This window comes from Bos grunniens, chromosome 19, assembly GCF_055505025.1.
Source record: "Bos grunniens cultivar Pamir isolate PY7600 chromosome 19, Bosgru_T2T1.0, whole genome shotgun sequence".
Taxonomy (NCBI): Eukaryota; Metazoa; Chordata; class Mammalia; order Artiodactyla; family Bovidae; genus Bos; species Bos grunniens.
Genome location: NC_141183.1, coordinates 31,390,963 through 31,418,191, shown reverse-complemented (window position 1 = coordinate 31,418,191; position 27,229 = coordinate 31,390,963).

Genomic DNA, 27,229 nt, shown 5'->3' with positions numbered 1-27,229 from the left:
TACGTGTTCTCTGATCTAGGGATTGTAAAGATTTACTAAACATGTCACCTAGAAAAGACAGGTAGTTTGGATCATATAAAAATGAGAAAGCCCTTTTGTATATCGCAAAAGCGAAACCAGTGAAATCGAAAGGCAAGCGGCAAATAGGAGAAGATATGTTGTTATTTGATGAAGAGTTCATGTTTTTAAAATGTAAGCAGGACTTTGCAAAGGAAGGAGAAAAAAAGATAAATGCGGCTACATAAAGTGAAAAAAAAAAGGGTACAGGGCATGGACTAAAGAAGAAAGAGAGATTCAGTGATTTATTCAACAGAGATTCGTGTCTGCTCCATGCAGAATGCTGCATTCGCCAATATGCAAAAGGCGTGTAGGCTGAGGGTGAACATGCTCTGCTCTGTCCGCCAGCCGCTGCGAGTATTGGCTGCCTGAGTCCCTCGGTGGACCTTCCTCCGGCAAAGGTAGCGGTCACTCCCAAGGTGGTGTCCCTCCCCTGCGACAGATCACACACAGCGACTGGCCGAAGGAGGGGTTACAACCCATAGGCCCCCTGGCCTTGAGTCGGGACAGCTCTGAAGGTGACTCTGCCTCTCTTTCTCCGCCCAGGCCTCCTCTGCTCTCCAGCTTTCAGGTGACGCCCCCAAGGTGCCTTCCCAACTGACACATGGCAGCCAGCCCATTTCAGGTCTGTTTCCAGGGCACCTTCCTTGAGACAGGTGTTCAGCTGGAACAGTGATCGAAGAAATACAACGAAGCTGTCTTTTGATTTCCCTTCCTGCAGAATGAAAGGAGGGTCCATAAAGGAAAACGACAACCAGGAAAATGTAGCAAAGAGGCAGAGACACAGACAAAAGAGAAAGCTGCAAATTGGGGGTGATGATCAACTGTAACAAAGAATGCAGAAAAGGAGTGGGAGTTAGGATTTTCCAAAGTGTCCCTTGAATTTACCAATAACAAGGTGTTCCACGACCTGGGAAAAGAGTAGCTTTGAGGGAATGAAAGATGTTAGAGCTTTGAGCAGGTAGTGGGATGTGAGAAAGAGGTGATGACGGGTAAAGGTGACCCCTCCAAGATGTAATAATAATTTATAAATATGCAGGAGAGCGTTCATGCTCAAGTTCACTCATCCATGTGTGTATGTATGTGTGCATATAATATGTAAATGTGTGTGCAGGTAATGGCCAAGTGAAAGGGTTGGCGAAATTTTTCTGTAGAGAACCAAATAATAAATATTTTTGGTGGACCCTATGATCTGCGTCACAACGATCCAACTCTGCCATTGTAGAATTTTTGCAAAACATCATTTCATGGTCTTTCGTGCATCTCTTTGGAACAGGGGTTCTAGAAACATTAGCTTGCATAACGGTCAGCTGGAGGGCTTGTTGAAATAGTTGCGGAGCCCAACCCCAGAGTTTCTGGGTAGGTTTAAGTTGGAACCTGAGAATCTGCATTTCTAATACATTCTTAAACAATAATGATGGTGTTGGTGCATGCCTGGACAAGCAGTGCTCCGGGCATCACTGCGGATATTAGATCTTCCCACTAAACTGAATGGGCCCATGGAAGAGAACGCATTTACAATTTCTTTTCAGGATCACCTCACTCTCTCAGGCAACTCCATACAACTCAAGATGGAAAAATCAAGAGGCCACTGCCCCCGCCCCCCCCATGTATAACAACCTACCAGCAAGAGGTAAAATTGATGTACAAGCATTTGCTCTGGGTGTTTTTCTTCCCAAGAGTATGTGAGAAGGTTCCAGCTGCCAGAGCAGAAGGGAATCATCCAAATTCTTCAATCCAATGGTGTGAAGACAAATGTTAAACCACTAGCTTGCAAGAAAGTGTGCTGAATTATTGTCCTTGTTGTTCAGTCACTTCATTGTGTCCGACTGTTTGGGACCTCTTGGACTACAGCACACCAAGCTTCCCTCTCCTTCATCATCTCCCAGAATTTGCTCAAACTCATGTCCATTGAGTCAGTGATGCCATCCAACCATCTCATCCTCTGTCATCCCCTTCTCCTGCCTTCAATCTTTCCCAGCATCAGGGTCTTTTCCAATGAGTCAGCTGTTCACATCAGGTAGTCAAAGTATTGGAGCTTCAGCTTTAGCATCAAGTCCTATCAATGAATATTCAGGGTTGATTTCCTTTAGGATGGACTGGTTTGATCGCCTTGCAGTCCAAGGGACTCTCAAGAGTCTTCTCTAGCACCAAAATTCGAAAAGATCAATTCTTTGGCGCTCAGCCTTCCTTATGGTCCAGTTCTCATATCCATACATGACTACTGGAAAAACCAAAGCTTTGACTAAGAGAAACCTGCACACCACAGCTAGAGAGTAACCTTTGCTCTCCACAACTAGAGAAAACCCAAACAGCAGCAAAGACCCAGCACAGCCAAGTAAATAAACAAAATTATATATATATATAATAAAAAAACTGAAAGAGATTTGCCAGAGCACAACTGGGCTTAGAATCTGTGTCCTGTGACTTCTAGCCCAAGGCTCCTTCTGATCCATCACATTGGTTCTTGTGGCCTCAAAGGCAATGTCACTACAACTATTGGCCGTCTTGAACTTTCCTATGACAAGGGCTTGGGGACTCGCGTGCCGGGTTCAGCCTCCTTTATTTCCATAAGGAAGTCCCTAATGTTTATGTCACGGGAAGACAGACAAGGCATGATTTTGCTCCCCACCCCCATCTGCGGCATCAATAGTAAGCTCTCTTGGAAACATCTTTCCCCTAATTCTGAAAGAAAATGTTTTCCTGACTTGGCATGCTCACAAATACTACAAAAAAAAAAAAGATTAAATTTACTTTTAAGTTACCAAATGCACCATGCAGGTCTGTAATTGACCATGAGAGTGTCGGGAAAACATGATCTATCCTCTATAAATCAGGAAACCTTAAACAGGCTCTCTAATCGTAAATGCCGATCCTGGCAGTGTCCAAAGAGGCTCATGTTTATAAATTGTTCCCTGATGTTTTAAGTAAGTGCACAAACACAAATCATACTAAGGACTTCAGAAAAGACTTAGCTGTGTGGCAATTTATTATAAGCAGTGTAATTTTCATCAGTCAGGCAGCCCTAGACTGTAATTACCTCTCCACCAAAAGAGTTACAATTGCTTTCATTACGTTTTCCTAGTCATATGCTCGTCTGGATTGCCACAGAGACACTGAATGGAAAATGCATTTATTTATTGTTAGTCCTCCTAATGGCTCGTTACTTGGTTTCTAAAGATGTTATCAAGTCACTTGCTTTTCCTACCCCTCCCATCCCCACTGGTAGAGGACAAAAGAGGTCCAACTTGAAAATCTCCTCTCACGTGGAACATCCAGGAAGGGCCCAGAGTCTGCTGATACTCCAGCTCTGGCTGAGGAGTCGCCATCAGCCTGGCTAGAGTTCAAAATGCTGACGATTAATTAAAACCACACGCCACTGAGCCTCCTGGTCACAACTGAAAAGAAACCACATTTTGTTCCCTATAGTTAGAGCTTTACAGGAACGTTTAAAGGACTCAGAAGGTGACCCGACAGCCCAGTCTTCCACGTGGGTGGGTGGTGTGTGAATTAGAGAGCGTGGTTGCACCTTGAACCTCAAAACAAGCAAGAAGCAGGGGACATTTTCATCCCCCCACCATGGCCCTTTTGGTCCCTGATGCCATGAAAGAAACATCTGGAAACAGAGATCCCAAATTTGGAGGGTGGACGTGGATGGGAGATGAAGAGACCTGGTCTGCATGTTGACGCACGAGTTTTATCAAGATCAAGCATTTTGTTGGTAGATCAAGGGTTTGCATACTGCTCAGAGTAAGACAACTCCGGGCTGCGTCCACAGAAATCTTCCCACGGATCAGCTGTGTGCAGCCACTGTGACCTTGTGCAGGACCCTGGACCTTCAAAAAACCTCTGCTCCCTGAAGGTCTACTAAGGAACCAATGACAGTAATTCAAAACTTCGACTCTTTCCACTGTCACATCAAACTCTGGATGCATAAGAAAGGAAAGGGGCCACGTGTCAGCACCAGGAGAATTCCCTTCCCATGATGTTGGGTTTTTTCTTGTCTTCTCTTGTTTAAAGCCATGTCACGACCTAGAGAAGGACCAGCCCTGCCTAGGAACTCCCCACTAGCCGTGTTAAGAAAGGATGTACTAAACAACCCAGAACCACAGAATGTTAACGTTTTCTGTCCCAGAAAGATGAGAGTAGGGTGATCTACTTTGTGTTCCTATTTTACAGATAAGAAAACAGAGGTCCAGAAATGCTCAGTCACAGGTCAGAGCTCCAGAAATGTTTCAGAGCCAGGCTCCCAGTGACCAATAATGAATCTGTCCCACCGAAGTCCATCTGTCCTTGGAACACCTAATGAATGACTTGCTGGGTGTCATTAGGGCATGGCGTTCCCTCGACTTTGCCCTGCACAGTCCAGAGCAGGCACCTTCCTGAGCATGTTAGATGAAGTGGCTCAGGACAGGGGACCCAGTCGTTGTTGTTTAGTCGCTAAGTCTCACTCTTTGGGATCCATGGACTGTAGCCTACAAGGCTCCTCTGTCCTTGAGATTTCCTGGGCAAGAACACTGGAGGGGGTTGCCCTTTCTTACTTCAAGGAATCTTCCCACCCAGGGATTGAACCCATGTCTCCTGCATTGGCAAGCAAGGTCCTATACCACTGAACCACTCGGGGGGCCCAGTGGACCCAGTAAATGCTGCTAAATCTGAATACCCTGACTTCTTTTTCTACTGTTCCCTTAGAATTACTCTCAGGTCTGGATGAGGGAGGGGCTTCCCCTATGGCTCAGCAGAGAAGAATCTGCCTGCAATGCAAAAGACCAAGGAGACATGGGTTTGATCCCTGGGTCGAGACGATCCCTTGGAGAAGGAAATGGCAACCCACTCCAGTATTCTTGCCTGGGAAAGCCCATGGACAGAGGAGCCTGGTGGGCTACAGCCCATAGGGTCGCAAAGAGTTGGACATTACTGAAGTGACTGAGCATGCACTGGGAGCAGGAATAAAATCTCACTCTTTCCAGTGTGGACAAGCCCCGGAGACGCCATCCAGCAAGCGGGACCCTACGCGTGTGGTGAGCAGGCAGGTGGGTCCACCACATGTCCAGCTGCTGGGAGCTTGGAGCAGACTTACCCCATCCTGAAACGTCTTCTCATGAGATTGGGGGACAGGCAGAGTTTCATCCCACCCCCAAAGGAGCCCAGGTTGGTTGTGCCACCACTGGTTAAAAATTCATCCAAAATGCCTCCCAGTGACAGCTGGGCACAAACTCATCCTCATACGGCTGGTTCGCTCTAGGGAGAAATCTGTGCCATGCACAATTTGTCGGCTGGAAGGGGTCTTGCTTTCGGATGAGCTTGTCACTTCTGCAGAAATCCTATACCACTCATTTCCCCTTGCTGGCTTGCATTTCACAAATGGCCACATCATTTTGTCAAATTGTGGAGCCACTTGGAAATTGGGCGTAGAGTTTTGCATAATCATTCATGTCATGCCGGTGACACTCTGTGATTATATATAATGGTCTCCGTGGAGTCCCAAGGCAGGGCAACGCTACCTGGCTAGCCTCACAGCCAAGTTCCATTACCGCCATTTCATCAAGAAGGACCCTGAGGGGGAAAATCTCTCCTTCTACACTGGGTCCCTGTGTCTACAAGGAGGAAAAGCTCAGCTTGAGGCAGTGAGTTAGTGCCCAGAAAATAAAACAGTAGACTTGTCTAAAATCAACCCTCTTGAAAACATCTCAGTACAACTGACTTCTGAACCTAGATGCAAAAGTCAAATTTCACTAAAATTTCACCAGGTAGGAGGGGGAAAAAGTCAAGTTTTGCTTCAAGACAATTTCTCTCTGTCTCTAAAGATAAAGACGTAACCGTTCTTAGGAATGAAAAGATGTTTGGGCTTTCTTTTTTTGCTTTTCAAGTCTATATATTAATAAATAATAATTTATATTTATTTGGGACTGTGCTGAGTCTTTGTCGTTGCATGGGCTTTTCTCAGGTTGTGGCAGCAGCGGGCCAGTCTCTAGTTATGGAACACAGGCTTCTCTTGCTGTGGAGCAGAGGCTCTCGAGCGTGCAGGCTTCAGCAGCTGCAGCCTTCGGGCTCCGTAGTTGCAGCTCCTAAGCTCTAAAGCATAGGCTCAGTAGTTGTGGTGCTTGGGCTTAGTTGCTCCACAGCATATGGGATCTTCCCGGACCAGGGATTGAACCCATGTCTCTCGCATTGGAAGGTGGATTCTTTACTACTGAGCCACGAGGGAAACCACTCTATGTATTTGAAGTTGAAATACAATTGATTTACATTATTGTGCGAAGAATGGAAAGAGATTAGGAGCAGTGAATATTCGGTGACATGGGTACACAGACGTTCATTACTATTCTCACTACTCCTCTATTTGAAATGTTTCCTATTAAAATTTTTAAAAAGTGAAATGTGATGTTTCAGTTTGGATGTATTATTAAAACTTTTGCTGCTACTCTTCAGTCACTAAGTCGTGTCTGACTCTCTGCGACCCCATGGACGGTGGCCCGCCAGGCTCTCTGTTCATGGGATCCAGGCAAGAATACTGGAGTGAGTAGCCATTTCCTTCTCCAGGGGATCTTTCCGACCCAGGGATCAGACCCATGACTACTGTTGGCAGGCAGACTCTTTACCACTGAGCCACCGAAGAGAAGGCTGCTACTGTTTAGCTGCTCAGTTGTGTCTGGCTCTTTGCAACTCCAGGGACTGCAGCCCTCCAGGCTCCTGACCATACTGTTAAATTCCAGACTGTATAGGGGAAAATACACACACCCCAGGAGACCCCAGAGAGAAGCAAACATCTCTAAAATGTGGCAAGATGAAAGGGCAGAGGCATCTTTTGGGGGAAGAGTCCCATGCAGGCAGTAAATCCCAGGAAAGAGAAGGCTGTGTGTTATATCAAGGTGCAGGCATGGATGCTAAGTCACTTCAGTTGTATCCAACTCTTTGCAACCCCACGGACTGTAGCCCTCCAGGCCCCTCTGCCCACGGGATTCTCCAGGCAAGAACACTGGAGTGGGTTGTCATGCCCTCCTCCAGCTCATCTTGCTGACCCAGGGATCAAATCTGCATCTCTTATGTCTCACTGGATTTACTGGTGGGTTCTTCACCACTAGCACCACCTGGGAAGCTCTCTGTCAGGGTAGATTGGTTTTATACAGTCATACAGAGTTTCCCAGAGCCTGCCTTAGTCAGAGATGCAGAATTGGTCCCCTACATCCGGAGTGGCATAGACATGATGGAAACACCTGCTGGACCAGCTGGAGCTGTGCAAGGGAAATAAGGACCATCTCAGCAAATGCTGTGTAAACAGATCACATCAAGAGCATCATTCCCCAGAACCTCTTTGCAATGCCTTCTTCCTCCTCCCCACAGGCATTGCATCCCCCATACTCAGGCAATAGAAAGTGAAATTAATTGAACTATAGAAAAGTCAAGTTGCATTCATCACACAACTGAAATATATAAACGAAGATCCATACCTGCTATGAACCTGTCCCAGAACCATCCTTTCCCATCATCGTGCTACCGAATTCTGAAGCCTCTGCCTAAAAATCACCTCTTCCATGGACCTTTCCCTAAAGATTCTAATGTGGAATCAATCCTTAATTCTCTCTCTTAATGTCTGTAATACTTCATCTATGCCCTCTGGTTTTAGGGCCTATTTATGAGTTGCTTTAGCCACTCGTGTCTCCTGTGTGTTCGACTTACCTCACCACAGACTGTAAATCCTCCTGGAGCTGGAATTATGTGGCCCCCTTTTAAAGGCTTCCCCCAGCTCAGCTCAAGACCCATCTTTACTGGGTGATCATCTCTAATGACTACAGCATTTACCACTCTTGTGTCTAATGTTTTTAACCTCTGTATTACAGTAAACATATTGGGATATTCTTGGCACTCAGCTTCCTTCTTTTATTTTTTGGCCACACCTTTCAGCGTGTGGAATCTTAGTTCCCCAACCAGGGATCAAACCTGTGCCCCCTGCACTGGAAGTGTGGAGTCCTAATCCCTGGACCACCAGGGAAGTCCCTTGGTTCTCTTTCTATACCGATTTGACCTTTCATTATGACAGAGTTTCTATGTTAATGAAATTACAGAGCAATAACAACCCCTGTGAGATGCCATGAAGGAAAGGAACAGATACTTTCATTTCTCTGAGGTTCTTCTTGATCTCAGACCTCTTCATCCTTGCCCATCTTCATTCTGAATGTGAGAAAAGCTCTTCTATGGCATCTTTGGCCTTTTCTGGCTGCCAGGAATGGCCAGGAGACACCAGCTTGGTCAATGAGATGGAAGAAGCTTGCTGAGGACTTCTGGAAAGGCTTTCTTGTGAGCAAGCTTAGTCGCTCAGTCATGTCCGACTCTTTGCAACCTTATAGACTATAGACTGCCAGGCTTCCCTGTCCATGGGATTCTCCAGGCAAGAATACTGGAGTGGGTTGCCATTTCCCCCTTCAGGGGATCTTCCCAACCCAGGCTTCAAACCCAAGTCTCCTGCATTGGCAGATGGATTCTTTACCAGTGAGCACCAACTGGGAAGCCAGAAAGGCATTTGCTTTTCCCAATAATGGAGACAAATGTGACTAGCGAAACCTCCTGTTTTCCCATCTTCCTGCCCAACTTGAGGATTCTGAATGTGGTTCCTGAATTTGCAGAACATTTACTAAACTAACTCGAGATTGTCTCTAATCTAGCTCTAAATTGCTTTTCCAATTTTCTCTCTTACAATTTCCTTCCATTTGAATCAAATTGACTTTCAAAACTTGTTCTTCTCAAGTCTGAGTTACTTTGGTTATTTTTGTCCCCTCTCTGCTGAAAGATCCCTAACCATTTTAACCCAAATTTTCAGACCCGGCCAAATCTCTGCCTCATTGGAAAAGCTGCCCTTTAACAAAATCGCCTCTTCCACCTGGAGTCTTATAGCCTTTCTGACCTGACCACTTAAATAGGCATTTGCAGAGTCTGTACAGTATTTCTTATATTATTGCCTTTCTTTGATATTAATCCATATGAGTATTGTCTCTCCAATTAGGTTATTAGTTCATTCAGATTGCACGTTCTATTTCTTTGTATCTCTGATAGCATCCAAAATCACTGCAGATGGTGACTGCAGCCATAAAATTAAAAGATGCTTGCTCCTTGGAAGAAAAGCTATGACCAACCTAGACAGCACATTAAAAAGCAGAGACATTGCTTTGCCAACAAAAGTCCATCTAGTCAAAGGTATGGTTTTTCCAGTAGTCCTATATGGATATGAGAGTTGGACTATAAAGAAAGCTGAGTGCTGAAGAATTGATGCTTTTGAACTGTGGTGTTGGAGAAGACTCTTGAGAGTCCCTTGGACTGTAAGATCAAACCAGTCAATCCTAAAGGAAATCAGTCCTTAATATTCATTGGAAGGACTGATGCTGAAGCTGAAACTCCAGTACTTTGGCCATCTGAGGTGAAAAATTGACTTATTGGAAAAGACTCTGATGCTGGGAAAGATTGAAGGCAGGAGGAAAAGGGGAGGACAGAGGATGAGATGGTTGGATAGCATCACCGACTTGATGGACATGAGTCTGAGCAAACTCCAGGATTTGGTGATGGACAGGGAAGCCTGGAGTGCTGCCATGCATGGGGTTGCAAAAGGTCAGACACCACTGAGCAACTGAACTGAACTCAATATGTACTTATGGAATAACTGAATGTTGTTATGTCTGCAACATTCTTGCCTTGTCATGAGACGTTAAAAAGTATAAACCTATCCATCCTTGGCCCACTCCAGTACTCTTGCCTGGCTGCAGTCCATGGGGTCGCTAAGAGTTGGACATGACTGAGCGACTTCCCTTTCACTTTTCACTTTCATGCACTGGAGCAGGAAATGGCAACCCACTCCAGTGTTCTTGCCTGGAGAATCCCAGGGACAGGGAGCCTGGTGGGCTTCTGTCTTTGGGGTCGCACAGAGTCGGACACAACTGAAGCGACTTAGCAGCAGCAGCAGCATCCATCCCTGGCTGGATAGAGAATGGAGGTTTGGCAAATGAGTAGGGAAATACAAAGGTAGTTTGCATGATGCATTATTGACATGGGTTGTGGACTTGTCTAAGTAGGGTGCTTTCCAAGCCAAGATGGGACAGGCTACACTATGGTAACATACATTTCCAAAATCCCAGTGCCTTGTAAAAACAAGATTACAATACAAGTAAAGGGAGGAGAAACAGAGTTTTTGTTCATCAGAATCACTTGGGACTGAGCCAGACAGAGGCTCTGTCTTGCTACATTCAGCAATAATCACCATAGCCGAAGAAAGATAATTGAGAACTTTACACTGGTCCTTGAAACTTCTACCTGGATTGCAGTCAGCTTTCACAACCGGAGAAAATCATACAGCCACACTTAACCTGAAAGAAGGCAGGATAGTGCCAGTCAACCATATGACCAGGTAGAGGAAAACCAGATTACTTGTGACCAACGCAGGTGCTAACCTTGCCTAAAAGTGTATCAACCCGCATTCTTTAGCTGCAGCCAACAAAAGCTGACTCTGGTTAACTTGAGCAAAGAATAAATCTATGGGGAGGGGAGGGGTAGCCCACAGAATTAAAGGAAATGTACCTAGAAGAGAACAAGATCATGGCCACTTCTGAGCATACATTTGAATAACCAGACTGACAGGCTCTTTAGAGAACCTCCAGTAATAAGACCCAGCTACAACAATATCTTTGTGTCATTTGTTTAACTGTCAAATTCTTAGATGAGAGCATTTCATGGGCTGAGCTTGGACCATGTGCCAACCTTGATCAGGGATGAGTAAGTACCTGGAACAAGAGTCCCACTAAGACTGTGTGCAGTGAAAGGGTAGCAGTCAAAAGAGAAATAGGGCACTGTGAAAAGAAGGAGGAATAAAGGAAGACAAGAAAAAGCTACTCGTGTCCATTATGCACAGACAGTTGTATAATAATTTAAAAGCTGGTGGATGTATGTCATGCCTATGCAGCAAGACATCACACAAGGAGTGAATATCTATATCCCTTATCCAGACACCCCTAAGATCATAACTTCCTCCAGGTTCACTTCTTCCAAAATGAAATCTAACTCCCACTTTCCTCCTCAAGTGTGAATCCTACCTTAGGACATTAGCAACAGCATAATATGATTGTGGGGATAACTCATGGCTGCAATCAAAAGGCAAAGGTTTAACTGAGCAAAGTCATGTGGCTGATCTGAAAAGCTTTCAGGGAATCCATGGCTGATTTACTCCTGTCTTCCCTGGTAGGAACTGAGTCTGAGCACAAATGATGGGATGTGCAGCCCTCTGTATGACCAGGGAATGGTTTAACAGGTGACAGATCAGCCATCCAAGAAACTCTTTTCAAATTTCCAAATGATAGGACCAGAAGAAGTAGCTCCAGGACTGACAACTCAAGCCTCATTCACCAGAAATAAGAATATTCTGGAATGTTATAGATGAAACCAAAGACTCTCCACCTCCAACCATTACCCTCCAAAATACTCTGCTCCAACAAGAGCTTAAATGAAAGAGATACTTTCAAGCTGTGGTGCTGGGGAAGACTCTTGAGACTCTCTTAGACTGCAGGAGATCAAATCAGTCAATTCTGGAGGAAATCAACTCTGAATATTCATTGGAAGGTCTAATGCTAAAGCTCGGATACTTTGGCCACCTAATGTAAAGAACTGACTCATCGGAAAAGACCCTGATGCTGGGAAAGACTGAAGGCAGGAGAAGGGGGGTGATAGAGGATAAGATGGTTGGATGGCATCATCAGCTCAATGGACATGAATAAGTCTGAGCAAACTCTGGGAGATAGTGAAGGACAGGGAAGCCTGGTGTGCTGCAGTCCACGGGATCACAAAGAGTCGGACACGACTTAGTGACTGAACTGAACTGAAGAGCTAGCCAGTTCTTCTGCTGGGGTCATTTGGACATCTGCAGTCTGCTGCCCATCAGCTAGGCAGCTCTGCTCACAGGGTTTAGCTGGCTGAGAGGACAACCACTGGGTCCCTCATCATCCTATGGATGTTCCCGGACTTCTCGTGGTTTCTAAGAGTCTCAGGAGAACAAGCCTTAATGCACAAATGCTTTTCAAGCCTTTGTTTGTGTCACAATTGATAATGTTTCACTGGCTGAAACAAGCCACACAGTCAACGGGTTCAGAAAGGAGAGAGACAGTCTCCGCTTCTTGGTGCAAGGCACTGAGGTGGTGAATTGCAAAGATATGGAGAAAGGAAAAGATAAAAATCTATGGCCATCTTTTAAGCTTCCCTGGTTGCTCAGTCGGAGAAGGCAATGGCACCCCACTCCAGTACTCTTGCCTGGAAAATCCCATGGACGGAGGAGCCTGGTGGGCTGCAGTCCATGGGGTCACAAAGAGTCAGACACAACTGAGTGACTTCACTTTCACTTTTCACTTTCCTGCATTGGAGAAGGAAATGGCAACCCACTCCAGTGTTCTTGCCTGGAGAGTCCCAGGGATGGGGGAGCCTGGTGGCTGCCGTCTATGGGGTCACACAGAGTTGGACATGACTGAAGTGACTTAGCAGCAGCAGGTTGCTCAGTGGTAAAGAATCTGCCTGCAATATAGGAGACCCAAGTTCAGTTCCTGGGTCAGGAAGATCCCCTGGAGAAGGAAATGGCAGCCCACTCCAGTATTCTTGCCTGGAGAATCCCAGGAGCAGAGGAGCCTGGTGGGCTACAGTCCATGGAGTTGCAAAGAGTCAGACAAGACTGAAGTGACTAAATGACAACAACAATGGCCATTTTTCAGTCCTCCCAAGAAGGCAACTTTGCTGATACTCCATGGACCCAACCTTGGAAATCATGGACTAAGCTACCCTGATGTGTCCACTCTCCGTCCAGCTGGCTGACTTCTCCACCTGAGTAATATGACAAGAGACAACTATGTCTAAATCTCTTACTACTTTCTGAAGGCTGCTAGGTGAACAGGTTAGCAGACGGATGCTGTGGCCTGGCGATAGACATTTATCTTGCCTCACCAGACTTGGCCATCTGCCCTGACGCTGCTTGCTCCTTTAAAGTGCAGCGTTAGCAGACAGAGACCCCTGTGCCACGCACAGACCTTGGAAAGACAGGCTGGCTTTCCACGAAGCACATTCTGCTGATGGTGAGGCAGTTCAAAGTGGGATAAATTAAAGCCCTTACGTAACTCAAAGAATTCATTTGTCTTTTGATCCCCCTTCCACTCTGACAAATGCTCCCTTCCCTATCACATTCAAACACACACCCCCTTCGGAAGCTGGTAAACGCATCCCCTGGCAAGGAATGGATTTTCCTCGTACTCCGCTATCTGAGTGATAAAAGGGCTTCATGTCCCAGGTTCATTTCTCAGTAACTAACTCAGATACACCCGACGCAGCGAAGCGCCTAAGCTCTTTCTACAGTTATTAAACTGTTATCCCTAATTCCTCTGGAGACTCAACCTAGCAGCGACGACTCCGAGGGCACTTTCCTATTAAATCTGCATTTTGCACAGAGAGATAAAGCAGGCCCATTGGACCCTGTTTACAGAGATGGAGGAAGAGCCCCTGCGGCTGCTGTGCTGTCAGCGCTTTTTCTCTGTCAGAAAGGCTGCACAGGGTGGACCCCCACGGCTCAGGGCCCAGACTCAGCTACAAACTTTGCTGACTTTTCTAAAACACTTCTGGGCTTCCTTGGTGGCTCAGAAAGCAAAGAACCTGCCGGCAATGTGGGAGACCTGGGTTTGATCCCTGTTCTGGGAAGATCTCCTGGAGAAGGAAATGGCAACCCACTCCAGTATTCTTGCCTGGAAAATTCCACGGACAGAGGAGCCTGGCCGGCCATAGTCCTGGGTTCATAAAGAGTCAGACATGACTGAGCGACTAACATACTCACACACACCAAAACACTTCCAAGATGGGAGCTCAGAGTTGCTGGGTATAATGGGAACATCAGAAAGCTCAACCAACTGCCAAGGGACAGAAGTTCCTAGACACATCTGTATAAAGCCATAAACTACTCTGGAGACAGACAGACATACACGGTGTGAGATACAAGCAGGGTCTCCGAATTGTGTGCACATCTCTGGAGGGGGTATAAGACAATGCATTGGTGTGTAGAAACAATACATTACAATTATTTATTTTTGTTTTAAAAAGAAAAAAAAAGACTTCCCTGGTGGACCAGTAGCTAAGACTGCATTCCCAATGCAGGGGGCTTGGGTTCAATACCTATACCTAGTCAGGGAACTAGATCACACATACTGCAACCAAGAGTTCTCAGGCCTTAATTAAAGATCCTGCATGCAGCAACTAAGACCTGGAGCAGCCAAAGAAATGATACTTCTTGAAAAGAAATTAAGGTTTTCTAGTTTCTAAGATACAGATTGCCTCTGGCACTCTCATGAACCTGCTATGTGAAAGGGGACCAGTCTCCTAGGCTATTGCTGTCCACAATGAGAAGATGTCCCCTCCCTCATCTATGCTTTAAGCAGATTTTCACATTTCACAGTTTACATGAGATGGGTAAAATTAACATAATGACTATATGATTTCATTTTTTTAATTTTTAATTGGAGGATAATTGCTTTACAGTATTGTGTTGGTAACTGCCATACATCAATATGAATCAGCCATAAGTACCTGCATGTCCTCTCCCTCTTGAACCTCCCTCCCACCTCCTCCCACCTCCTACCACACCCTGCCTCTCTAGATTGTCACAGAGCACTTGATTTGAGCTCCCTGCATCATACAGCAGGTTCCCACTGCTTTATGTATGGTGATGTATATGAATCCATGCTACTGTCTCAATTTGTCCCACCATCTCCTTCAGGACATATATGCAATAGAATATTATTTAGCCGTAAAAAGAATCCATTTGAGTCAGTCCTAATGAGGTGGATGAACCTAGAGCCTGTTATACTAAGTCAAGTAAGTCAGAAAGAGAAAAGTATATAAATATCATATATCAACACACATATATGGAATCTAGAAAGATAATACCGATGAACCTGTTTGTAGGTCAGCAGTGGAGATGCAGACATAGGGTATGTGATTTATTTCAACACTTGCAAAATAGACCAGTGGCCTAAAAGGATTCTCGCAAAGATACTAGAATTGAAGATAATATTGATTCTAGAATTGAAGATACTACCTATAATGTAGTCTTCATAGCAACAGTGGCCAAGCAGCCAGTTTTCCAATGGCTGTTTGATCTCTCTGTCACGAACACGATGAGGGGGAAAAAAAATGAATGGTGCTAATTAGATTTGACAAAACTTTGAAATATGAGTGTATATGCACTATTGTTGATGACAGCCCCTGAGCAAAGTACCATGAGGTATGAGCTAATGAGAGTTGGAAGCCTTCAGGATTAGAAAGACAGTTTATTGCTTATTTCTAATTTATCTCAGCCTATTCTAATTTCTATTTTGTGCCTATTGCATAATATAAATAAAGGTGCATATGTTGGAATGCATGGTAAAGCATTTTTAACCAATGGGGTACACAGTCAGAAAGAATTTGGACTGAGACCACAAGGATGGACCTAGAGGGCATTGTACCAAGTGCAATAAGTCAGGCAGAGAAAGACAGATACGATATGATCTCACTTATATGTGGAATCTAAAATCAAAACAAAACCAAGTTCTTAGATACAAAGAACAGACTGGTGACTACAGAGGCAGAAGAGGGTTGGTGAAATGGATGAATGGAGTCAACAGTTACAAAATTCCAGTTATGAAATAAGTAAGTCTTGCAGATGCAAAGTAAAGCATGGTGACTATCATTAATAATACTTTGTTGCATATTTGACAGTTGGAAAGTCCAGTTTAAGAAGAAAATGAGGACAATAGCCAATATTGGTGTGGTCCAGAGAAAGCTGCCAATGAATTCATAGGTTTTCAAACTCCAAACCTTGCATATTTCCCACTTGCCACTCAGTCTAAGAAAATGAAATTGAGAGTGGTTATGGGGATTATTTTACTTATGAACTATTAAAGGTGTTTGTTTTCATTGAATTCTGTCATCCCAGACCCCCTAAACACTGTTTAGAGACTTTCCAAGAGCAAGTACAAGGTAGAGACATCTACTTCTGATGGTGATGACAACACCACCTCCACCACAACTACCTCACTGTGCTTATTGAGAAAGGGTCCTCTGCTAAGAGCTTGATGTGTATGAGCTCACTTGCTTATTTACTCCTCACAATAACTCTACAAGGCATAGTGGTGCACAGGCTCTAAAGGTGGCCCTAGGACCCCAACCCCTGGTGTTCATGCCTTTGTGTAATCACCACCCCCTGCACCTTTGAGTGGTGGGTAGGACCTGGGACTTGCTTCTGCTCAATGGAATACAGCAGTGATGATGTGATAACATGTGTGTGATCACAGTACACAATAGCTTGATTCCCTGAAGTCTCTCTCTCCCTGGCTGGTTTTGAGAAAGCAAGTGGCCTTTGGTTGGCAAATGGCCAACAAGAAAATGAGGTCTTTAGTCCTACAAACACAAAGACATCCATTTTGCTAACGTCCTCGGTAAGCGTGAAAGGGGATCCTCCCCCAGTCAAATTTCAGATGAGACCTCAACCCTGGCACACAGTTTGACTTCAGTCTTGCCAAGGATCCAGCTGAGCTACCCTGGACTCTTGGCCCACAGAAACTGCGGACAAGAAATCTGTGTTGTTTCAGGCTGCTGTGTGTGTAGGACCACTGATCCTCTTCTTGGCAATAGACAGCAATACCAGTGGTGTGGGTGTGTATGCATGCTAAGTCCTTTCAGTTGTGTCCGACTCTTGGTGACCCTATGCATTGTAGCACGCTGGGCTCCTCTGCCCGTGGGATTCTCCAGGCAAGAATACTGGAGTGGGTTGCTGTACCCTTCTCCAGGGGATGTTCCTGACCCAGGGATCGAACCTGTGTCTTTTATGCCTCCCGCACTGGCAGGTGGGTTCTTTACCACTAGCGCCACCTGGGAAGCCAGGGATGTGGATATCTGCACCCTACTCAACAGGAGGAAGGTCAAATAAAGGTTCACATAGCGAGTAAGAGGCAAGATGAAAAATCAGAAAGTCTGGTTCTGGAAGATCAGCCTTGACCACCACAGGTCTTTGCCTCTGCTAACATCAACTAGCCCATCTGTCTCACTCTCTCTCCCAAGGGTGGGAACCCGTCTTGAAGCCATAGGCCTCATTAGAGCACCAAACTCAATCCCTCACAGCCCCGGCACCAAGGCTTAAGTATGGCATTTGTGCCGGCACCCAGGAGAGGGCAGAGCAGGGGTAATGAGCCATGGTACCCCTCCTCCCATCCCCCCCCACCACCAGCAGGGGCATCTGGGAAGGAGCAAAGCTTGGTAGCACACCAAAGGCTCCAGCAGTCTGTGCTCTGAATAAACTCTGCCAGTAACTCGAGCATCCCCACAAATAAAGCAGGACAATAAGTCTGTGGGGGTCACAGAAAGAATCTTGGCACAGAAGTTCACAGGCTTAGGCTCTGATCGCGGTTCTGCCAACTGGGATGCCGTGGGAACCGGAGGAAGTCACTCGACTCTTCTAGGCTCTGCTCTCTAGTTTCTAGAAGGATGGTCTGGAATGGGGCAGTGTTTTGGGTTATTTATTATTTTTCTTTTCTTTCTTTCTTTTATTTTTTTTTGGGGGGGGATATAGTTGCTTTACGATGCTGTGTTAGTTCCTGCTGTACCACAGAGTGAATCATATACATACACATGAGTGAGTGAGTGAAAGTCATTCAGTTTTACCTGACTCTTTGTGACCCCATAGACTGTAGCTGGCAGGCTCCTCTGTCCATGGGATTCTCCAGGCAAGAATACTGAAGTAGGTTGCCACTTCTCCTCCAGGGGATCTTCCCAGCCCAGGGATTGAACCCAGGTGCCCTGCATTGCAAGAAATTCTTTACTGTCCGAGCCACCAGGAAAGCCCATATCTACACATATATCCCCTCTTTTTTGGATTTCCTTCCCATTCAGGTCACCACAGAGCACTGAGTAGAGTTCCCCGTGCTACACAGTAGGTTCTCGTTAGTTATCTATTATACATATAGTGGTGTGTATGTGTCAATCCCGATCTCATTTCATCCCTTAATCCCTTCCCCTTTGGTGTCCATATGTTTGTTCTCTATGTCTATTTCTGAAGCAGTCTTAAAGTCCCCCCTCCAAAAAACAAAACAAAACAAAACATAATTTTAAGGTACTGTCTTGGTTCGAATTTATTTGATGTCTTTCTCTTCCTCCTGACCTGGACCTGTAAGGGCCTCATTCATTTCGGTTACCTAGTTTATAACCCAGGTAATAGATTTTTCAAAGGAGAAAAAACTGAAAGGAGAAAAAGGAAAAGAAATATCATGGGGTAGCCACAAGGAAGGATGGCATTAATAGCCAGAAAGAAGAAATTCTGACTCAAAGCTATGGAAACCCTGAGCCTCCAGCCTGGGCATTTTCTGCCCACCGTCCGCTTAGAAGCCAGGGCTCCCTCATCCACACATCCCCTGGTAGATTGAGTCCCAGCTTCATGACAGTCTTATTTTTTCACTGAATGCATGCAGTGAATGCTAAACCGTAATCTCTTTTTGCATGCCTCAGTTCCAAATTCAAAACCGGAGGCGAGAGCCCACTGTCTGAAGCGGGCGAGCTCTGTCGGCCGCTGCACAGGCCTGGCCAGGCGGTCCTGCAATCCCGCGACTTTTTCCCTGCTTCACACTTTGTCAAAATGCATCACACGCAAGGCAAAGAAATGGCCGCTGGAAACTCCCTGTTTTCCAATCCTTTTACCCTCTGATTGTTCTTTTTCTCTGAGGCTTGGCCATCCTCAGAATAGGCCGGGGTCCCCGCCTGGGCTGCCTGCATCTGAAAGCAGGGTGCCCGCACCCAAGAGCGGGGTGGGGGGTGCCCATTGTCCTGGGCCCTGGGTTGCCTGAGATGCTGTTTTCCCATTATTCCAGGCTGTCCCCATACTATTAAAACTTGATCCTTTGAGGAAGGTGTGGAAAAAGAAAGTAAAGCAGGCATGCCCAAGAGAAACCTCTGCTGGCTTCCGCTGCACTAGATGGTCATCTGGCTGCTGGCATGGTCCATGAGCCCAGCCCGCCTCTCTTTCTTCACCCCCAGCAGGCCCGGGAGGGGCAGTGCCGTCCAGCCAGCCTGGCCATCACGTCCTTTCTCAAGAAAAGGAGTTTTGCACACACGCTTCCTTTGGCCTGAATGCTCTCCCACTAGATCTCTCCATGGCTATCTCCTTCCTTTGTCGTCTGGGGAATGAGCCCAGTGAGGTCACCCCTGAAGCAGCAGACGCTGCCCTGGTCAGCGCTGGCCAGGCACACGGCATCAGTGATTCCAGGCGCTGGCACCAGTGTCTCAGACAGGTGGGATGCTCAGACCCACTGAGCGTCTCTGAGCACTGGAGCCCAATCTGCCCAGATGCAGACCCGGCCGGACATGCCAGTGAACTCGTCGCCTAGGAGCAGCCTCAGTGCACACACAGCATCCCCACCCCGCAGCTCACATAACACTGGCTCCCCAGGACCTGTGTGGTCCTTCCTTTGGCCTCACACCTTTGCCAGTTGCATCCTTCCCTGTCCCACTTCCCCTTCTGTGCCGGTCCTTCCTGCCTCGACCTCCCGGCTAGACCGCTTACCCGTACATCCTCATCGCAGAGCCTGGTTCTCAAATTTCTATAGGTACGTCTGCGCTCCTGATCCTGCCAGCAGCCTTTCCTATTTTCTTCACAGCTCTTGATCCCTAAATATTTTTTCTGTGGATTTAATTGCTTGCTCTTTTGTATGAACTGATTTCTCTATGATGAGAGAGAAAGCTCCACGAAGGGAGTGTGTCTGCCTACACTACACTGAACATAGGTGCTCTTATTGTTCGTCGTTTAGTTGTGTCTGAGTCTTTACAACCCCACGGACTGCAACACACCAGGCTTTCCCATCCTTCACTATTTCCCAGAGTTTGCTCGGATCCATGTCTATTGAGTGGATGATACTATCCAACCATCTCATCCTCTGCTGCCCCAGTCTTTTCTAGAGTCTACTCTTTGCATCAGGTGGCCAAAGTACTAGAGCTTCAGCTTCGGCATCAGTCCTCCCAATGAATATTCAGAGTTGATTTCCTTTAGGATTGACTGGCTTGATCTTCTCCATAAATGTTTGTTGAGAAATAAATGAACTCATTTACAGCTCACCATGATTCTAAGTTGTTCTTTGTCTTTTGATGGAATTTTCCTCTTAAGGCTCAAGCTTTTCCGCAAAGCCCTTCTACACGTCTGACACCCCTGCTAAAGGAATTGAAAGAAACTGGAAAATTCTTGCCAGTGCCTTAGAAATCACACTCCAATGGCCAAGAAGCCCAGTGTCCACCGGCTCTGGGCACCCCAGTCCTGCAGGTAAGACGGAACTTAAAGGGCAGTTAGACAGACAATATGATAAAAATTAAATCAGCGCCTGAATTCTTGGGACACTGTAACTATTGGAACTCTGGACTCTTGCCTCAAACTGAGCTTGTTTCTTTCTGGCAGATGAAAAGCATGCTTCTCCCTAGTGGCCACTCTTTGCCCTGCAGGGTTTGCTCTGTGGTTAGCTGGTCTTGCTGACCCATTTATCGAAACTTCCCTGGATACAGGCACCAAAATCTCTCTGTTTGTTCACCTTGTGTTTCCAGTGTCCACGGTAGTTACTATACACAGTGGACAGTCAATCAATGCACAGCAGTTGAATGAATGAAAGGATAAATGCACGAATCTCACTCTTCCCAGAGGGAGAACCACTAAAACCCATCAAAGGAACCCATTGACCAGAGCCCCTGTGGAAGCAGCAGTGACCATGTCTAGCCCACCCAGAGAAAGTCACAGGGTCCAAGGGCAGAGGACACATGGCATTTAAGGAGAAACATGGGATTTCCTGTGACTTCTGCACAGGCAACCATGAGTTAGCCTTAAACAGATGGGCTGTTCTCAAGAAAACTCCAGAATTAGGACCTTACTGCCAGAGCTGAGTTTTCTGCCAAAGAGATCTAAATCCCTTTTCTGACCATGTAGGGGCACATCCAGGCTCTTCTCTTAAAAGGCCAAGTGATGAAGCGGTGGTGAGATTGGGGAGACAGCTTGGAAAAGGTGCTTGGCCCTGAAAGAAGTCCTGCAGAAACCACCCCAAGAATTAAATGAGATGATCGTGGGTGGGGAAGATCCCTAGGAGGAGGAAATGGCAACCCACTGCAGTATTCTTGCCTGGAGAATCCCCATAAACAGAGGAGTCTGGTGGGCTACAGGCCATGGGGTCCCAAAGAGTCAGACATAACTGAGTGACTAACACACACACAGGGAGGCATCTTGTAGAACATAGAACTCTTTATCCACATTGTGTGTTTTGACCATGATGATAAATACTGCTACTAAGTGTGTTCAGTGGATAATTAGTCTCAGATGATTTCCCACTGGGGAAAAAAAAGTGAGGAGGGGAGGAAAAATCTGGGTGGTCAGAAAACCAGGGTGAAATCCTTTTAAAATGTCAGATCATGCTACACTCCAGCCCCTGCCTCTCTCAAAGGCAGACTCAATTTCCTTACTGTGGCCCACGACCTTCCTGCGGGACCTTCTGCATGGGTCACTCTTAGAACCCCCCTCAAGTGAAATCTATATAAGGCACACACGAAAAGGTGCTTGACATCACTAGTCATTAAAGAGATGCAAGTGAAAGCCACCACAAGGTGCCACATCACACACATCACTAGGGCTATTGTCCAAGAAAACAGAACACAGCAGGTGTTGGCGAGGATGTGGAGAATTTGTGCAAGGTTGGTGCGAATGTAAATTGATGCAGCCACTATGGAAAACAGTATTGGAGGCTCCTCAAAAAAAAAAAATTAAAAATAGAATTTCCATGAAGTGAAAGTATTAGTCACTCAGTCATGTCCAACTCTTTGCAATCCCATGGACTGTAGCCTGCTAGGCTCCTCTGTCCATGAAATCCTCCAGGCAAGAACACTGGAGTGGGTTGCCCTTCCCTTCTCGAGGGGGATCTTTCTGACCCAGAAATCAAAGCCGCGTCTCCTGCATTGCAGGTGGATTCTTTACCATCTGAGAATTTCTACATGATCCAACAATTCTGCTTGTGGATAGATACCCAAAAGCAATGAAAACAATGACTCGAACAGATACCTGCCCTCACTGCAGCATTACTGACAAGAACCAGGATGTGGAAGCAACCTAAATGTCCGTCAGCACATGACTGGTAAAGAAAATGTGGTCTAGACACTCAGGGGACTCTTGGTTGTTGTTCAGTCATTTAGTCTTGTCCAGCTGTCTGCAACCCCATGACTGCAGTAGGCCAGGCTCCTCTGTCCTTCACAACCTCCCAGAGTTTGCTCAAACTCATGTCCATTGAGCCTTAAAAAGGAAGGGAGTTCTGACACGTGCTATAGTATGAACCTTGAAGACAATATGTTAAGTGAAATAACCAGTCATGAAAGGACAGATGCTATATGACTGCACTTATATGATATCCCTAGAGTTGTCAAATTCCTAGAGACAGAAAGTAGGATGGGGGTATCAGGGGTTGATGGAGTGGGATGGGGAGTTATTGTTTAACAAGTATAGAGTTTCGGTATGGGATGATGAAAAGTTTCTAGAGATGGATGGTGGTGATGACAGAACAACAATGTGAAGGTCCTTAATGCCACTGAATTGTACACTTTAAACTGGTTAAAATAGGGACTTCCCCAGTGGTCCAGTGGCTAAGACTCCTTGCGCCCAATGCAGGGGGCATGGGTTCATTCCCTGGTCAGAGAACTAGATCCCACATGCCACACCCAAAGATTTTGCAAGCTACCATCTAAAGAACACGTATGCCACGATGAAGATCAGAGATCCTGCATGCTGCAATGAAGACCCAATGCAGCCAAATAAATTAATATTTTAAAAAAATGATTTTAATAATAAATTTTTGTTGTATATGTTTTATTACAAATAAAAACAAAACAAAACAAAAAAAGAACTGAAGAGAGTTGAGGATTCAGCCCAAGCTTCTGGCTTTGGAGCAATAGTAGAGAGCAACATGCCACAGCTAAAGGAAAAAAAAAAAGAGAGCAGTGTTCTTGATGGCCACAAGCCCCCTGACTGGCACTGCCTGGAGGAAGTGTCACTGCTATGGCCCTGTCAACCAGCCTGCCCGGTCCACTCAGACACTGGCTCTAACGATTCTCTCAGCAAGCTGTCAGCTGCTTTGACTAAATGAACTCTACGGACAGATTGCTTGCTGCTGTTTAGACAAAGCTAATTCTGCCAGAAATAATGAGAGTGGCCTGGCGTGGAAGCATCAGATCATGAATCACGGAAGTCAGAGTTCTCTCCAGTCCATAGCCAAAAATGCCACCCCCTGGATTAAAAGGAAGGAGGCGCTGATGAAAGCTACAGAATGGATGAGTCTCAGAAGCAATCTGCTACATGAAAGAAGTCAGGATACTGAAGTGGTGATTCCTTTCCAATGAAGCTCTGGGTAAAATGACTCTTTGATGACAAAGATTGGAACAGTGGTCACCAGAGTGAGGAGATGGAGCCTGGGGTATGTGGCCAGCTGGGAAGGGCCACCAGGAAACTTTCAGAGATAAGGGACATGTTTTCTATCTTAATAAGGGTTTGCGCTAAATGATTCTATGGTTAAAACTCAAACTATGTGCTGGATCTATTCATTTCATTGTATGTAAATCTGACTTCTTAAAAAGAATGCACTTGGGATGGACATGTACACTATGCTGTGCTTAGTTCACTCAGTCATATCTGAGTCTTTGTGACCCCATGCACTGTAGCCCACCAGGCTCCTCTCTCCATGGGGACTCTCCAGGCAAGAATACTGGATGGGTTGCCATGCCCTCCTCCAGGGGATCTTCCCAACCCATGGATTGAACCCAGGTTTCTCTCATTGCCGGCGGATTCTTTACCCTCTGAGTCACCAGGGAAGCTTGGACATGTCCACACTGCCATATTTAAAATGGATAACCAACAAGGACCTACTGCATAGCACATAGAACTCTGCTCAATGTTATGTGGCAGCCTGGATGGGAGGGGAGTTTGGGGGACAATGGATACATGTATATGTGTGGCTGAGTCCCTTCATCGTTCACCTGAAACTATCACAACATTGTTAATCGGCTTTAGTCTGATATAAAAGTTTAAAAAAGAAAAGAAAGAACCGCACAAGACATGGAACTCTAGTAAGTACCTGTTATGCATGCAGCAGTATTGATGTCTACAACTTACTTTGAAATGAATTTAAAAGTAAGATGAACTGGTATGTTAATATATGGGCAGTGGTGAGACAGCAAGAGCAAAACACTGGCAGTTGAGTCTAGGAGGCAGGTGTATGGGTGTTTATAATTCTTTCAACTTTTATCTAGAGTTATAAACTTGCATATAAAATGTGAAGGGGAATAAAATTCTAGTTAAGAAACCTTAAAACACTCAGTTCTTAGCACAGTATAGGATCAGAGAATGTTAGAACTTTATGCCCATCTGATAACATCTAGAATTATGGTTCTTCTTTTTCTTTCTCTCTCTGTTTTTCAGTTTTTATTTTTCTGGCTGCACCTCATGGCATACAGGATCTTAGCCCCCTGGCCAGGGATGGATCCCATGCCCTCTGCAATGAAAGCAAGGATTCTTAACTACAGTGAAATCCCTAGAAGAGTGACTGTTAAACTGTTCCCCCAGAAAAATGTTTCATGGACCTCCTGCTTTTCAAGAAAAAAAAATAGCTCTCCTTAAATATATTTTACATATTGGGATTCTGTGTAAGATTTTTGTTCGAAAAAAACGCTTCCACTACTTGAAAATGTAGCTGCCTCTCAATCCTGTGTCACCAGCACTTGGGATGGCCAGTCTTGCCGATGGCTACCCCTCATGCTGATGTGATTGAGCATCCTACATCTTCAAGCACTGAAAGTCAGAGGTAGCCCAGCCCTATCATTGTAGCAATTTTTAAAAAAAATTTTTACTTATTTATTTTTGGCTGTCCTGGGTCTTCATTTTGGCTTCGGCTTTCTCTAGCTGTGGTGACCAGCAGCCGCTCTCTAGTTGCAGTGTGCAGACTTCTCACTTTGGTGTCTTCTCCTGTTGCAGAGCATCTCTGGGGCATGAGGGCTTCAGTAGGTGTCCCTCCCAAGCCCTAGAGCACAGGCTCGATGGTTGTGGTGCATGGGCTTAGTTGTTCTTCAGCATGTGGGATCTTCCCGAATCAGGGATTGAACCCGTGTCTCCTGCACTGGCAGGCATATTCTTTACCACTGAGCCACCAGGAAAAGCCCTGTTGTAGCAATTGTTAATTCCCCCGGTCATCTTGGCCCCCACCCACACTGACTTGCTCACATCCCTTTGCCCCCACGCCCAGTAACCAGCACTACTACATCTAAGAAGCTCAGGTCAATAGGTCTGCCCTTTGGAGGAGAAAGCTGGCTTACAGTAAGTAGCAACTTGCCTACAATTCTTCTTGAGTGTGAAAAATGCTAAAGGAACCCTGAGAGGCTCGTTTCTACCATCCAGGTACTGTTCTCCTTAGGAGAAACCATTGTCCTCCCGACTTTCCAGGCTGAGACAGTACTGGTCTCCTAGTAAACAAATAGCTTCAGATACTTTCATATCTTGACTCCAGAAAGAAAATGACTGTCATGAGCATGCCAACATCTGTACATCTGGTCTACCCACAACTCTACAGACTGTCAACAATGAATACATTGGTGTTCTGGTATCCAAAAATAAAATCGAAAAAAGACCACCATGCTTAAAATCCTTGATGAAATCCAAGCAAGGGAGCAAATGTTAAGGCACATCTTTAGCTTATACATTTGTTTCACCCTCTACGGGGGAAGGTGGCCCTAATAGTAAAGAGCCTGCCTGCCAATACAGGAGATACAAGAGACACAGGTTCGATTCCTGGGTTGGGAGGATCCCCTGGAGAAGGAAATGGCAACCCACTCCAGTAGTTTTACCTGGTGAATCCCATGGACGGAGGAGCCTGGTGGGCTACAGTCCCTGGGGTCACAAAGTGTCAGACGCAACTGAGCATGTGAACACACACTAAGGGGGCAGTGGTCTGGTGGCACCCCATCTTCTCCAGACAAACTGCTTTCCCATTGTTTTCAAGTAAGAACGTGCAAATGGAAAATGAGTGGAAAGCGGGCTGTAACAGATGTCTAATATCATTAAAGCTGGCTCCAAAAGAATCCAGATCTCAGATTGGTATATTAATGCTCTATTTATCTTTAAGCACAGATGGATATTTTTATTAGTATTACTTTGTTTATCTGGTTTCAGGAAAGGTTAGCCCAGGGGGCAGATGCCTGCATTACGAGAGCACATTCCTGCCGAGAGTCAGAGGAGAGGGGTTGCCTTTTCACTGGAACTTTAATTAGAAAAGCCAAAGTTATAAATGTTGGCAGCTCTCGCCCAATCTAATAAGGCCAGTTGCAACAACAAACAGAAAGACGAATAGGGCATTGGCAAGCCAGTGCCTCCCCGCCTCTCTTCCTCAGCAACCCAAGAGAAAAACAACATACCACCACCTCATTCCCAGATGTAAAACAGATCAGGACAGAGTCCAAGTTCTCAGAAAACAGATACTTCATAAGCAGCTGTTATCAGTGAGGACAACCAAGAGCAACAAGGCCGTTACTGACGTCCCAGTTATGGATGCATGGACCTTCCAGAAGCTTCTGGATGAAGCAGTTTCTATTACGGACTCTGTAACTTTTATTATTCATCAGCATGGGATCCTGGGGAGAATACCCAGTGTTCCTGCATGATCATTACCTCTCAGTTTGTTTTTCTCTAGAGCTGATTTCTCATTAGTCTCTCTTTTTAGAGGACTTAGTGGGATTATGGATCCGCTTTCACAGGAAATTTCTCACTGGGTTGGATTGTTGTTGTTGTTCAGTCGCTGTTATGTCTGCGATCCCATGGACTGTAGCATGCCAGGCTCCTCTGTCTTCCACTGTCTCCCAGAGTTTGCTCAAATTCATGTCCATAGAGTCAGTGATGCCATCCAACCTTCTTGTCCTCTGTCATCCCTTCTCCTCCGGCCTTCAGTCTTTCTCAGCAACAGGGTCTTTTCCAATGAGTCAGCTCTTTGCATCAGGTGGCCAAAGTATTGGAGCTTCAGCGTCAGTCCTTCCAATAAATATTCAGGACTGATTTCCTTTAGAATTGACTGGTTTGATCTCCTTGCTGTCC